Source organism: Physella acuta, unplaced genomic scaffold, assembly GCF_028476545.2.
Source record: "Physella acuta isolate Inbredline_101_S28 unplaced genomic scaffold, ASM2847654v3 ptg000607l, whole genome shotgun sequence".
Classification (NCBI taxonomy): Eukaryota; Metazoa; Mollusca; class Gastropoda; family Physidae; genus Physella; species Physella acuta.
Window position 1 is genome coordinate 550,448 of NW_026732126.1, and position 14,523 is coordinate 564,970.

The following is a 14,523-nucleotide window of genomic DNA, read 5'->3' on the forward strand; positions in this document are numbered from 1 at the left end:
CTTATCACACCCAAAACGTCTCAGAAATAGAAGCCATAACTCCAGTCAATGAAAATAGAAGTCAAAACTCCAGTCAATGAAAATAGAAGCCATAACTCCAGTCAATAAAAATAGAAGTCAAAACTCCAGTCAATGAAAATAGAAGTCAAAACTCCAGTCAATGAAAATAGAAGTCATAACTCCAGTCAATGAAAATAGAAGTCATAACTCCAGTCAATGAAAATAGAAGTCATAACTCCAGTCAATGAATATAGAAGTCATAACTCCAGTCAATAAAAATAGAAGTCATCTCCAGTCAATGAAAATAGAAGTCATAACTCCAGTCAATGAAAATAGAAGTCATAACTCCAGTCAATGAAAATAGAAGTCATAACTCCAGTCAATGAATATAGAAGTCATAACTCCAGTCAATGAAAATAGAAGTCAAAACTCCAGTCAATGAAAATAGAAGTCATAACTCCAGTCAATAAAAATAGAAGTCATCTCCAGTCAATGAATATAGAAGTCATAACTCCAGTCAATAAAAATAGAAGTCATAACTCCAGTCAATGAATATAGAAGTCATAACTCCAGTCAATAAAAATAGAAGTCATAACTCCAGTCAATGAAAATAGAAGTAATAACTCCAGTCAATGAAAATAGAAGTCATAACTCCAGTCAATGAAAATAGAAGTCATAATTCCAGTCAATGAAAATAGAAGTCATAACTCCAGTCAATGAAAATAGAAGTCATAACTCCAGTCAATGAAAATAGAAGTCATAACTCCAGTCAATGAAAATAGAAGCCATAACTCCAATCAATGAAAATAAAAGTCATAACTCCAGTCAATGAAAATAGAAGTCATAACTCCAGTCAATGAAAATAGAAGTCATCTCCAGTCAATGAAAATAGAAGTCATATATCCAGTCAATGAAAATAGAGGTCAAAACTCCAGTCAATGAAAATAGAAGTCATATATCCAGGCAATGAAAATAGAATTCAAAACCTCCGACAATGACCACAGATTCAGACTACGTCACATTCGCTCACAGATCACCACCTCACACTCTAACATAGGCCACCCCCCCCTCCCAGATTCCACACCGTAGTCTCCACCCCCACCCCCACCCCACTGGTCGTAGACAGACTGCGTCACTCAACAACCGTAGACCGACGTCACGCCTTGGCCAACATTAATCTGACTCAACAATTCAGGTGATGCTAACATCCCTTGCCCGTCTAACTGAAACCAGCGTTTTTATCTCCCCTCCAGTTATCTATCTGTAGTTATCTCCCCTGCCGACAGTCGACAAATAGCAAAACATCGGTTGTGGGTCTGAGATCAGTTAATTAAGTCCAGGTTGACCGCGCCTGTCCTGGTCAAGTACAGTACTCACCAGCCTTCCTGCTAGTTAAGCGCGTGCATCAGTCGACGGGTATGTAGGTTAACACGGCGGTTAATGAGAGGTCAAAGGTTGATTGGAGGGGGTGTGAGATTGAGGAGGGAGTGGCCACAGTGTATGGGTAGTTGTGTGGATACTTAATTAAAAAAAAAACAGCAACCAGCTTCAGACAATATGGTAGACTGGTTTTAGTAATAAGAACAAGTTTGAGACAATATGGCAGACTGGTTTTAGTAATATCAAGTTAGAGACAATATGGTAGACTGGTTTTAGTAATAAGAACAAGTTAGAGACAATATGGCAGACTGGTTTTAATAATATCAAGTTAGAGACAATATGGTAGACTGGTTTTAGTAATAAGAACAAGTTAGAGACAATATGGCAGACTGGTTTTAATAATATCAAGTTAGAGACAATATGGTAGACTGGTTTTAGTAATAAGATCAAGTCTGAGACAATATGGCAGACTGGTTTTAGTAATAAGATCAAGTCTGAGACAATATGGCAGACTGGTTTTAGTAATATCAAGTTTGAGACAATATGGTAGACTGGTTTTAGTAATAAGATCAAGTCTGAGACAATATGGCAGACTGGTTTTAATTAGAACAAGTTTGAGACAACCTAATAGAATTGGAAAAATAGTCAAAGTATAGAAACGTTTTGTATGCGCATAATTTGTGAGCGTTTATTTTCTAACGTTTTTATTTTTGTGGGTTTATGTTTTGTGCGTATTTTACTGTATGTGCTTTATTTTTTGCTCAAGCTTTTCTTCTTCTTCGTTCTTAATTTTAGTATTGGATGGGATCTCCTCCAACACAGTTAAGTACACGTGTCAACTGATTATGCTCCTTGGAGGCCATTGACTCCGATTTCAGCATATAGGCCTACTTCTGGACGCGTTTATTTTTGTGATTTTTTGTGCTCATGTTTTTGTGCTCATGTTTTTGTGCTCATGTTTTTGTGCTCATGTTTTTGTGCTCATGTTTATGTGCTCATGTTTTTGTGCTCATGTTTTTGTGCTCATGTTTTTGTGCTCATGTTTTTGTGCTCATGTTTTTGTGCTCATGTTTTTGTGCTCATGTTTTTGTGCTCATGTTTTTGTGCTCATGTTTTTGTGCTCATGTTTTTGTGCGCTTTATGTGTGCACGTATTTTTGTGAACGTTTATTTTTAACGGGGTTTTTTGTGTGTGTGTGCATATTTTTTGTGTTCGCCTTTGTGTGCGCTTATTTCTTTCTCAACGACAACTTTAACTCTATGGAAATATTTGTCCTTTAAGAATCATACATACCACTTTCACCTAACGACAGAGTTACACTAGGATCCCTGCATTTAAATGCTTAGTAGATACGTTTATCCATGCGACAACATGCTCAGTAAACGGGTAGATTCGTTCCAGAAAATGCCCATAAAAATAAACAATGCAAGAAATTTTACCTATTAAACGGCTTGATCTTTGCATTAAAATGGCCAGTAAATGACCAGTTACGTTCAGGAAAGTGCAAGAATCGTGGGAAAAAAAGTTCAATAAACCGCTATATTCGCGAAAAAAAGACCACTAAACCTCTATATCCCTTCTCGAAAAGTCCAGTAAACCTCTAGATCGGCCAGGAAAATGGCCAGTAAACCTCTAGACGATTACAGGAAAATGGCCAGTAAACCTCTAGATCCGGCCAGGAAAATGGCCAGTAAACCTCTAGATCCGGCCAGGAAAATGGCCAGTAAACCTCTAGATCCACCAGGAAAATGGCCAGTAAACCTCTAGATCCAGCCAGGAAAATGGCCAGTAAACCTCTAGATCCGGCCAGGAAAATGGCCAGTAAACCTCTAGATCCGGCCAGGAAAATGGCCAGTAAACGCCATTTGATGGCACCGAGTAAAGCTGTCCACAAACAAAGACGCCAACTCCAGCCGATTGTCCGAGGCGGGAGCGAGACTTCCTAATTCCAATTGATCTAATCTTGGCTCAGGGCCGGATTGTGACAAGCGAGAGCCAACACATCTATCAGCGCCAAAATGCGATTTAATTATGGAATAAATCTCCGATTGGGGCTGTAATGGTCACCCATCTAATCTTTTTCGGTACAAATTGAATGTTTTAAATCTTGTAGAGAGACGAGGATTACCAGCCCTGCCTTGCGACCCCCTTTCAATTTCTCCTCCGGGCGGTCAGTAGAAATAAAAGAGTATTTAATTAGCCGAGGCTGAAGACAGAACGCGCCGCTTGGGGGCCACCCAGCTAAATACACTAGGATATATTCTATCGCCTCCATTTCCATTTTAATTAAATCATGATCACCCAAAGCTTTTTGCCTTTAGCGTCCAAGAGAAACTTCGTCTCGGCTAGCTCCAGCAAGGCGGCGAAAGGGAAATTGAAATAAAACGATTACTTAGCCTCTCGCGTTCAGGAAGATTCCCCAAAGGATGTGCTTCGAATTCGCCGGGCCGTTTTTATAGAAATGCCCGCTTTAAGGCGGGCAAATGATCGGTCTCATTATCTGCTGCTTGTGCCATGGATTGACAACGCCCAATGAAGTCTAAGCCGTGTTCCCGACTGTAAAGCCATAATATGGAGATATTAATAGGGCTAATATTAAGGAGGGATTAACGCACTGCCTTATGGCGGCTACTGTTTCTTATTAGTGGTGGCAACTCTCGTTCTGTAGTGTGGCGGGGTTTTTTTTTTATTGCCTGCTCGTTTCTCTTTTTATGAGTTTATTAACAAGGATTTGGGCTGACTTTAATGCTGGGATGGTGAGTTTTATTAGCGCGACGTACTTAGCGTGATGTGGGCTCACTTTGATGTTCAGAGATAGTGGTTTGGAGCGGTGCGGCGGTGAGGTTGGTGCGTGTCCTAAATACAAGTCCCGCAGAGTAATTTGTTTGGGGTTAGCTCGGCGTTTGGGTGCTGTTGTTGTTGCTATTGTTGTTGTGGATGGTGTTGTTTTTGTTGTTGTTATTGTTTTTGTTGTTATTGTTGTTGCTGTTGTTGTGGTTGTTGTTGTTGTACAGACGGCGACTTGCTTTATTGCCAGACTAAAAGCGATAAAATAAAAATGTACTTTGAGGTGATTTTACAACGCTTGATTAGTGTCTTTGTCTATAGATATTTTTATGTCATTGTTTGCTTTTTGTTATGGACTGTTTGGCTTTAGTTCAAAGTAGTCATCGGTATCAGTTACACATGAATTATAGGTCAATATATTTTTAAATGTTATACTTGTTTGAGAAATAAATTTTATAAAACAGTTATTGGTAAAAACGCTTAACCACACGTTGAACGATATTAGTGACAAAGCAAAGAAATAACTAAATAGCTAAAAAAATCCGACACATTTAATATAACATAGGCTACTAATACCGATTAGAAAAATTAAAACCAAATTATATATGCAGACATTATTTGTCAACACAACACCATATTAATTGCTCGAACTGATTAAGTGACTAAATGATTTCTTTGTTATACGAACTAATTTCTTTTTGTTATTTTTGGCCGAGAAAATTGTATACATTTCATAGAGCACTTCTTGATGAGTAGATGTATAGGTTGAAATCAAATTTGAATGAAATAGTTCATTCTTCATATTCTAAAATTAGAAGAAGTGGGATGCGAATCTTATCGTAGATAACAACATTAGTGGTGTGTATCCTTTTAGATACCCTATTATTTTTATTTTATTTTTATCGTACAATCAAGGAAGCCATTAATGCTGTGAACTTTCCGTAGTATAAACTTTTTATAAACATCGTTATTTAAGGAATTTTTTCTTTTTGTATCACATGACGTCATTCTGTTTGCCATAATTATTTCGAATATTGCTTTATTTTTATTTTCCGTATATTAAAACAAATAAATAATAATGTTAATGTAGCTAAAAAGCCGTAAACCTGGAAATGGTTTTAAAAACAAATTGTCACGTGACAACTGATTGGTGACAGCAGAAAGTAATAATTGCTGGGCACTCATTCCCATCACGAGCCCAATTGACTCCAAGGTCCAACAAAGTAAATTTAGTTATTCCTTACCTGATAAACGACCGGTTATTGCGAATATCAATATAAGATCATATCACGACACAGACGAAGGAGATCTATAATGTACTTGTGAGTCAAAACTTGGGGCTTTAACCCATGTATAACCAGAGTCTGGTAATGTACCCTTTTTGTTACGCATAGGTGTCAAAGTATTTTCTTTTTAGCGACTTAGTCATGATTTGAACTTAATCACACACTACAAATGTAACTTCAGTCAAACGGCTGTTGTGATTGGTCATTATTTGAAGTTAATCACACACTACAAATGTAACTTCAGTCAAACGGCTGTTGTGATTGGTCATTATTTGAACTTAATCAAACACTTCATAAGTAATTGACAAGTAAATGGTCGAGTCATTCAAGTACATCCGCCTTGTGGCTAAGTCTTCATTTTTTTTAAATTTTCTTTTTTTGTATGAAAGGGGGTTCAAAAACTGAACATGAAATATTTTTAACTAACAAGCTTTTAAACTTTTAAAACACGTTTCTGGGTTTTTGTTTTATTCAAAAATGAAAAGTGGTTAACGTATGGACATTTGCCTAAACTTTTGGTTGAATCAGTTTCTTAATCCAGGCTAAATGTTAAGTTTGAACGTCACTGATCACCAACTCGCTAACTTTTGAACAACTCAAACGTATTTTAAGTTATGCGATATTTGAACTTATGAAAGAAAAGATCTTCATTAGAAGTTTTATAATTCGTCATCCCTCTTTGCTGCTTTGATTTAGGAAAATGTTTTTGATAAAACGGCTTTAATGGAGGTAAATATGTTTGATAAAAAGGCTTTAATGGAGGGAAAATATTGTTTGATTAAATTGTTGTCGAATGCGTCTTAAAGGCTACATGAAAGTCCAAAGTCTTCACATCATGCGTCGTTAGATGTTATCTACATTTCCAAAAGTGCCGCATTCTTTTCTGACTCATTGGATGTGTCATCGGAAATATATTTTCCTAATTATTTAATGAACCACCATCGCCTCTGGTGTTGGAACTTGTGGTGGTGTTCGGTCAATGGGGTGGGGGTGAGGTGGGTCGCGCTAAAACTTGTGTCTTGATCCCCGCGGGACACGGTTCAGTGAACACATTCTGGCTGCTATCGTCTGCTCCATTGCGTCCTTGCTGGTGCGTCCACCCGTGTAAACCCTAACCCAGCCGCCCTCTCTTCATCTCCCTCTTAGAGTCGAGAGGAAATCTACTCCTCTCCGTGTGTCGCTTTCTTCAGCAAATCGACTTACGGGTAACCTTTTAACGCCAGTCGTATGCGTCTACCGTCACAATAGCCGGCGTCTGAACAATCAGCTGACCGAAGGAGCAGACGACTGGAGCATTTCCTGGACCTGCTGGTCATTCTGGGAGGATTTCACTTTCTGGGCGGGATGGGAAGGGGGGGGGTCAAGTGACCCGTTCGTTTGGAGACTCGTGTGTCTTCGAGCCGGCCAGTCGTGTTTAATGAAGCGTATCGGTTTTAATGTTCCAGATCCTTTGATCCCTTGTGATGTCCCGCCCTGACTTTTGGCTAGCAGATGTTAAGCTTGAGTTGCAGAATTGGCGAAAAAAAAATCGCATTTTTTTTTTCAAAGTCTAACCTTGCCATTTAAATTCATCAAGGAAGTTTTCTTTAAAAAAAAAATAGTTATAAAATTATCACAATGCTATAGAATAAACACATCTACTTCTAGATTTATTGTACCACTTAAACGTCGAACAAAACAAAGTACACCAGATGATAACTCAACACATACGTGCTATTCCAGTAAAGTGCCCATTCTATATTTAGACTCGAATAGACCGCGTTACGTCTTTGTATAATGCTTTCATCAGATTAGAAGCCCGGGCCATTTGTCAAGCATAAAAAGTGAATAAAATCCAACTTAGATCAATCAAACGTGAAAAAGCCCAACCAACACGTACACAGGCGACACCAACGTGTCAAGTACGTGTGGATAATTGCTCTCTTTAACGTGTCTTACCTTCAAACGTAAGAAGCTGGCCCCAGGCTTTATGAATTACTGCATTAAAATTGTTTTTGAACGTAAATTAGCGAGAAATAAAACTAAACATTAAATGAAGTCAATAAATCGTCTATTAAAGGTTTATCAGAATGCATTTTAGCTCTGCTTTAAAGTGGTTTGCATTTGAAAGATTTCTTGAAGATATGAACCACAATGTATGTAGAAAATGTATACCCATGTATGTTGTCAAGCTAAAATACTGCATGTTAAAGCCTGGTTTTTAGTAATTTAGGATTACAATGTATGTAGGTGATATATGTTGTATGGTAAACAACAGTAAATTTATATGTTTGAGTTCAGTGTGTATGTTATAACTAAGAACCTCTATGTGGTACTCCCTAAAAAAAACCACATAGTAGACATAGACAACACAGAACAAATGTAAGAGGGAAACGTAAATAGAGACTTAATGGAAGTTAACTGTTTTTCTCACATTACCAAAGACAATTCGTCATTACGTTCTTTACTCCTTGACCCGAAGCAGGTACCGATTAGCGCTGAGTTAACTCTAGGACAGGAACCAAAAGGACACTCTCTGGCTAACAAGCGAGTTACTGAAATGTAAACACGTACTCTGTGACATGATTCAACTTTTTATTTTTAAACGCTACTTTTCGCTGCATGTGGTGGCGTGGTAAAGAGCTCGACTGCCATCCGAAGGTCTAATGTTCGGATCTCGGTTCCAATTCGTGACTGCGGTATGTCCCTGAGTCCACTCAGCTTTAATGGGTACCTCACGTGTTAGGAAATGGAAAGATGGCAGTACATAGTGCTGACCTACCCATCTTCATATGCCTAAGTCAAGAAACACAAAAACTTTATTTCATCGCCCCTATGGATCTGGATATCAGAGAAAAGAATTTTACTTTATACTTCCACTATATCTACTACATCAATAGTTCCTGGTGATGTGCATTACATCCAAAGTCAGATCTGTTGTTTTATTCACATCTATCTTTTATTTAATTAACTGTTTTCTTTAATTAAGCTCTTTCTTTAATTAACAAAGTCCCAGCCCCTAACCCTGAGTGTTGCACATATTGCACTTACGACGTAATGCAGCTGTGGTGATCCTCTCTAATGACCCACGTGCTCCAGACTCCTCCCCCCCCCCATCCCCACCCCAAACAAGATGCAATCGCCACGCTCCTGGCTAAAAGAACTGAGAACCTGACGGTGCGTGAGGACACGGGTCAGTGATCACCGCCGTCAACAGCTGTCAACACCGTCGTGGGGGGGGGGGGGACATGGCGGAGAAATACCTATCTGTTCTAAATATAGACACACTTGGGGTTTCTTCTCAAAGCTTTTTGTCTTCAAATATTAAAACGACGAAATAGGATATTGTGTGTTGGATTGGAGGGGGGGGGGGGGGGGGGGGGGAATGGGGGTGGTAAAAATGAAATGAGCTCTTAAAAGTGATTTAAATCGAAAATCAATATTCGTCATTTGACTCGTTCAAAAATGTGCGGGAGTTGGTTGTAGAAGTTATAAAATATTAGTGTTATGACTAGGGTAATGCAAGCAATATGGGACGGTGTGGTCGGATGGTATAGTGTAAAACTGCTAACCAGAAAGTCTAGAGTTCGTATCCCGGTCTTGAGTCCGTAGTATGTCATTAAGGATACCCTGCACCAATGGATCCTTGACTTACTGTAGGGAAAGTAAAGGCGGCTGTCGCTAGACTCTTAAACCTAAAATTCTCGAGTTCTAATCTGGGTTTAATTCAATAGAACGTCCCTGGGTCCACACAGATCTTATGGGTACCTAAATCAAGTTAGGGAAAGTAAAGGCGGCTGGGGATAGTGCTGAGCACACTATCCCTTCATGTGCTAAGGTCACAGAAACAGGTAAACTCTACTTCACATGCCCCAGGTACGAAAATGTAAACTTACTTTTTAAATGCGGCTGTACGAAATGCTGACTAACCTTAATATACCGAGGTATTCTACTTCATTTGCGCCGTGAGCTAAAAGTTACGACTACGGTTTGATTTTTAGTTAGAAGTAAAGTTATTGTACACAATGACGGATTATATTAGTTAACAACTTAACACTAAAGAAGATTCCATTACAACATTACCCAACCCCGGTATTACAAACACCCCCAACTTAATTACCACCTGCGTTAGTCCCACCAGCATATGCTAAGAACGGCGCACAGTTTAAAACAAGACAGCGTACTCTAACGATAGCTTTATAATGGTGTTTTCTCAACCTTTGACCCTATGCCAGCCATTACCAGCCTATCTAATTATTGCTTTGATTTTACACTCCCCGCGCCTCGCTTCAACGAACAAGCCTGGTGCTGTTTTCCTGTCGTGAGTACTAGTATCTGTGCTCCCTGTAAATACCAGCAGACCTTTCTGCTCGTGAGATCGCCCCCGGGGATGTTGTACCCCGACCCCTCACAGTTAACCCATCCACGACCACGTCAAAGAGAAATATTTTTTTTCGGACAAACCGAATCATTACGGACAATTTGTACAGTATGTGAAAACGGACGTTCGGTAAATGGGTTCTGAACTGGCGAAGACTAGAAAGCGAAACACGGTTCGAGTCAAGCGGTGGCTTGTCCAAACAAATCTAATAATAGCCCTCGCCTGAGCTTCGCGGAGACTCCATATTAATATAAGAATCTTATTTTACAAGTAAACAGACCGGCGTTCTTCGGGTTGAACGATACGCTTAGTGGTACGGGTTTAGCGATACTGGTGTGAATTTTGTCCAATGTTGGGTATTTGCAGCTGAGAAGGAAAATAAAATACTTAAAAAAAACTTTTTAAAAAACCACGTTTTTCTTGTGGACTAAAAAGTAGAAAATAACTATTTACATACATTTGATGACAAAAAACGTGGGTACGTTCACCATCAAATTTCCCGACCCATCTGCCCGACCCACGTTTTTTGTCATCAAATGTATGTAAATAGTTATTTTCTACTTTTTAGTCCACAAGAAAAACGTGGTTTTTTAAAAAGTTTTTTTTAAGTATTTTATTTTCTCCTTTTTTGTCCGTTGCTACACATGAAAAACGTGGTTTTTAAAAAAGTTTTTTATATAGTTTATTTTCTACTTTATCTAATGACTTGATTAAGTATGAATTGACTAAGTGTTTATAAATACACGGACTAAAAAAATCTTGAGCGACCAGGATTCGAACCTGGGTTGTCGCGGCCACAACGAGAAGTACTAACCACTATACGATCACGGCCAGCGCGCTCACATCGATTGGGGCCGAAGTAACTGTGTCGATAAGCCTCCAGTCTTGTCGGTATCTTTAGAAATCATGTCCTCAATTTTATGGTCCTTGGGGCGTAATTAAATTAAGCTAATTACGGTCTCTAATTGCTAGTTTTTATGATTGCATCTGAAATTGTTAGGCGAAAGTAGCATGCATGCCAAATTTCAGGTCTATAGAGCAATCAGAAGTGGGCTAATTTTCGATGTCAATTTTAACAACAAACACACGCGAAGCTGAGTTAATAAAAACGTGTTAAAAAAAAGACGTGAGACTTACACTGGTTTGAAATCAGAACGTCGTGCTGATCTCAAAGGCCGCAAGTCTCATTAAAACTCGGGATTCAGTGAAGCGAGACGGATGTGGACTTAATAGACACAGCTGAATGGAGTTCCAACGTTTGGAAACATTCACAGTTTGACTTCACGCTTTACTGTGAATTTACTTCACGTTAACTTAACCTTTTTTTAATCAAATTTTTTTTAAAAATACCAAAACATTTTTTATCGTGGCCGGAACTTGTGGTTGTAACTAGAGGTGGGGGTGGGCGTGTAATGGGGGGGGGGGGGGTGGATTATACAATAGGACGTTGGGTATATCGTAGAGTTATGAAGAAAAAGACACGTTAAAAAGAAATATTAATACCATATTTTAAAAAAAAGAATGGTCTTTTTAGAAGACGATATAAAAATTCAGTATCGATGTACAGTATCGCAAAAAGTATCGATGCACAGTTTCTCAGTAGGCCTACATTCTCGTTACACAACAATGTTAGATAATCGGATCCTTTAACGGGTAGTCCTAAGTGGTTCAATATAATCGTTACATAAAATGAATTATGAAAAAAAAATGTAGGCTTAGTTGCAACTTGTATGTGATGAAAACTGTAATAATCAATAGTATCTACGTCCCTTATGTTGAACTACAGATGAAATGGAGTATTTAAGTGGTCAAAACAGGCCTTTAGTGGTACAGTGTTTTATGCTAATGTTCACTGAACAATTGATAATTATCTAAGATAATCTGAACGTCAACTATAATCATTGACACTTGTTCAACCCATATACAAAGACTTGGGATTGATTATTGTTTTAAAAGCATCACACTACTTCCCCTGCCCCAGATCAACCAAATCATCATCTTATACTAATAATGCGATTGTTGTTTCGTTGCAATTTAATATTACAATTAATAAAAGGTTAAGCAAAATACTAATATATCATTAATCTAATAATTAATAATTAAATACAGATTTTAAAAACTTCTGATACATAATTAATCTAATAATTATGTAATGTAAACGACACACCAACCGACATGGTCCTAGAGACTATTAATGCAGCACCTTATTGAGCGCGGAACAGCCGTCGTCTGTAGTGTGTTTGATCCGGGGACGCTGCCATGCATGGTCGGCCTAGTGGGGGGAGGGGCTGAAACCAATCAGCTTTGATAATAGGCGTGTGGATCAGATACGTCACCTTTGTGTGTGTGTGTGGGGGGGGGGGAGGTGACTGATGGTCTGACTTTAGGGGGTCAGCCAGTTGGGGCAGACATCACAGTAGACATCACAGCAGAGGTTGTGGTAGACTCCACTTACATACACAATTACATCCCCCACATAGCCACCAACTGCCATTACATACACAACTACATACACACGTTTCACTGTGGTTAAACCACTCATGTAACCACGTCATGGTTAAACTACGCGTGCAACCACGTATCGCCGTGGTTAAACTACTCGTGTAACTAAGTCTCGCCTTGGTTAAACTGCTCATGTATTTAAATCTCGTCCTGGTTAAACTACACGTTTAACCACGTCATGGTTAAACTACACGTGTAACCACGTCATGGTTAAACTACTCGTGTAACCACATCTCGCCGTGGTTAAACCACTCGTGTAACTAAGTCTTGCCTGGGTTAAACTACTCGTGTAACCACATATCGCCGTGGTTAAACTACTCGTGTAACTAAGTCTTGCCTGGGTTAAACTACTCGTGTAACCACGTCTCGCCGTGGTTAAACTACTCGTGTAACTAAGTCTCGTCGTGGTTAAACTACTCGTGTAACTAAGTCTCGTCGTGGTTAAACTACTCGTGTAACTAAGTCTCGCCTTAGTTAAACTACTCGTGTAACCTTGGTTAAACTACTCGTGTAACCACGTCATGGTTAAACTACTCGTGTAACTAAGTCTCGCCTTAGTTAAACTACTCGTGTAACTAAGTCTCGCCGTGGTTAAACTACTCGTGTAACCACGTCATGGTTAAACTACTCGTGTAACCACGTCATGGTTAAACTACTCGTGTAACCACGTCATGGTTAAACTACACGTGTAACCACGTCATGGTTAAACTACTCGTGTAACCACGTCATGGTTAAACTACTCGTGTAACCACGTCATGGTTAAACTACACGTGTAACCACGAGTCTCACACCGCATCTGTCAGCCGAGTGAGTAAACCTTATGTCAGCATCTCAGCAAACACCGCTCCGCCATGATGGATGACCCAGTTGCTGTCCGCCATCTTCAAACAGCGCCCCCTGCACGTGTGCCTGTCAGGGGCGATCACTAACGCCGTATTTTATTTTCTTTAACCACCCTTTCACTTTGCCCTTTGATATATTTTTGTTTGTGTTCGAAACTTGACACTTGTAAAGCGAAATCTTAGTTCGCACCCGTCCATGAAATTTAAATTTTCTTGTTTGTGAACTTAAGCATGGCTCATCAGTGTAAAAATGAAGTCTAACTTTCACAACATGAGAACAGTTTAAAGACAATTAAGTCCAGGTTCAAAAACATACATCAGTTCAATTAAACGCTGAAGTCTAATTTCAGAAACGTAAGATCAGTTTAAGTAGAAAACAACATTCTACGATTTTAAACAGTTCAGTTTAGTGACTAAATAAAGTCAAACTTGTGAAGCATAAGGACAATTTAATTGAATTGTAGTGTAAGTTACGGTAGATCTATATCGGTGCAATATCATATGTGACTTTTTAAACATTAGAACAGTGTCTTCTTACTACATACATTGTTATACAAACCTTATACAAACCTCATAAACGTCGTGTTTTGAGGATGATAAGCCAATTATATGTTTTACAACAAAGAAAATAGGGATACAAAAGATTTTTTTTCCTTTATCGATATTTGATTTATACTAATTAATCAGAGTTTTGATCGGTTAATGTTAAAGTTTAGGTTTTAGGAGATTATGACTTGGTTGTATTATCTGTGACATAATGTATTATTTAATCTTTCCAGATGCAACGTGTAACAATGAAGCTTGAAATCTGCCACTTAAGTCAGCCAGACAACATGAGACTAATCATTGGCTGATATATGGATATACATGGCCATATTTCATTAAAAAACACGACGCCCTTGATAGTTTAAATAACAATAGAATCATTCCTTGCACAAACAAAAATATCGTGGTATGTTCAATAACAATGGTGGTATTTTATACAAAATATGACATTCGTACCTGTAATATGACACTGATATTTTTTCTTTACAAAAAAACACTACATTCATTATATCTGATAGATCAGATTGAAATGTTAACACAAAATAAGGTGTTTCTCAACAGTTGAGGAGGGGGGGGGGGTAACCCCAAATTGAAAGTTGTCCCACGTAATATATATATATATATATATATATATATATATATATATATATATATATATATATATATATATATATATATATATATATATATATATATATATATATATATATATATATATATATATGATTTTTATTACTTAAGCTCCTTCAAAAAAAAATAAAGAACTTACAAATTATAAAATTTTAATGGTTTTTTTCCTTCGTGTTAAAATTTTCTCATG